Below are 2302 nucleotides of genomic sequence, written 5' to 3' on the forward strand. Positions count from 1 at the left end.
GGTACTTAAATGAAACTTAAACCGTACCTCTTGTAGCCAAACCAATTGAGCCTCTTCTTTGGAATTCTTCACCAACCTTAGCTCCAAGCCTTACCAAAGCTCCTCAAGCAATACCAATTGTGCACCAACATCACCAAATACACTAACATAACCAATATCACATACATACATCAACCTAGGGCTCATAAAAATGACAAATCACAAGGGTTTGAGCACTTCTTACCTCAGCCCATATAAAGTAGGGATAGAACCCACTTAGAATCCATATTGGAGTATCCCTAAACACCCAAAATCACAAGATTTCAACACTAACTACCCAAAAACGTGTAACAGTGGGGAATTTCGAAAACTGGGCAGAGATGAATGAAATACTCACCACTAAACTTAGATAGAATTGTAGAGGATGAGAAGAGCAACGCGTGGCCGCAAACGGCTCGTCAATCGGAGCTTCGTAGCTCAAGTTATGGTGGTTTGAAGATCAAAGAGAGTTAGGTTTTCTCTCTTCTCTTCTCTCTTCTCAAATCAGCGCCCCAACCCTTCTTTTTAGGGTAAAATGAGCTAAAATGCTCACAACTAATGTTTATATATGTTGGGTCTTGAGCCCACTTAGGCCCGGTTCACTTATTTTTGCCCATTGGCCCAATTTTGGGCCAAAACCTTTAAGATTAGTGCTCTAAATCGCACTTTAAATATTTCTACCTTCCCTAATTATAATTCCTCATTTCTTAATCTTATTTACCCATAATCAATTTTCTCAGTTGTAGTACGAGACAGATCTCAGCCGGTACTTCCGGTCAAAATTCCACTGCGCGCTTTTACGCAGAAAATTATATTTTCCGACTCGGAAAAATTCACTGAATCCAAATATCATATTTAAATTATCAAATTTCAATTGCCAAATCTTCCAACCATATTCGCTCCTATTTAACTTATTATTTAATTAATTTCGGTTAGACCGGGTATTACACGTACCAAGTAGTACCTCAAGTGAATGAAGGTCGATCCCACGAGGATTTATGGACTAAGCAACAATGGTTGATTAATTTACTTAGTTAAGAGCGTTTGGGTCTCAATTGCATTAACAGTAAATTCAGAAAATCAGAAAACAAGCAGTAAATTGAGGTGAAATATATATGGAGAAAACAGTTAAGGCTTCAGAGATATCTATTTTCCGGATTGACTTTTCTTACTAACTATTTTAATCATGCAAGATTTAATTCATGGCAAACTATATGTGACTAAATAAACCCTAATTCCTTAGAGCTTTTTAGTCTCCTCTAAAATTCATCAACCACCAATTTCTTGGTCACTTAATTCCAATTAGAGGGTGAAGTTCAATTCTAGTTTATATGCCAGAAAAATCCCAATTATCCAAATATAAGAGGATTATATGTCACGTATCCCGTTAAGTCCAGATAATTAGAAATTTAGGAGGAATTTTTTTCAAGATGTTGTTCAAGTAAAGAGATTTTTCAAGTTATACAAGAACTCAATTAGAACAAGGGTCATACTTCCGTTCCACCCAAATTCATAAAATAAAGAACGAAAATAATTATTGAATTATAAATAGAAAAATAATAGTATCAATCCATACAATAGACAGAGCTCCAAACCTGAACAGTGGAGGTTTAGTTGCTCATGGTTTAGAGAGAAAACTAGGATTCTGTAAAACTGTAAATTGTGGAATGAGGTAGAAGAGAAGAGAGGAGTCCGAATGGTTGATTCTTTTCCCTTTTATATCTAATCCTAATTAATGTAAAATATATTTCCTAAAACTAAAATAATATCTTTTCCTGTTTTAAAATAAAATACAAATTTAATCAAAAATACTTAACCATTCGTGCAAGCTCTTGGGCGTATATGGGGACCATTTGAGATGTTGAGGTCCACGCTGAACTTGGCTTTTCCCAAGTTCAGCGTGGAGAAGGCAGTGTGGTTTTATGCGCCTCCCTTTGAGTCCAGGCTGAACTTGGCTTTTCCCAAGTTCAGCGTGGGATGTGGCGTGTGCTTCCCTGAGAGTTTTCAAGTCCACGCTGAACTTGGCAGGGGCCAAGTTCGACGTGAAGTGGGCAGAGTTTGCTGGAGAAGAAGTGTGCACTATTATACATAGTTGGAAAGCCCTGGAAGTTAGCTTTTCAATGCCGCTAGAACCACGTCAATTGGACCTCTGTACCTCAAGTTATTTCTGGTTAAATGCAAGGAGGTCGGGGTTGACATCATCATTTGCTTTCTTCCCTTTCTGCTACAAAACTCCGTCAAATCCATTCGAATGCTACCTGAAATAAATAGAATTATACACAAC

This window comes from Arachis ipaensis, chromosome B05, assembly GCF_000816755.2.
Source record: "Arachis ipaensis cultivar K30076 chromosome B05, Araip1.1, whole genome shotgun sequence".
Classification (NCBI taxonomy): Eukaryota; Viridiplantae; Streptophyta; class Magnoliopsida; order Fabales; family Fabaceae; genus Arachis; species Arachis ipaensis.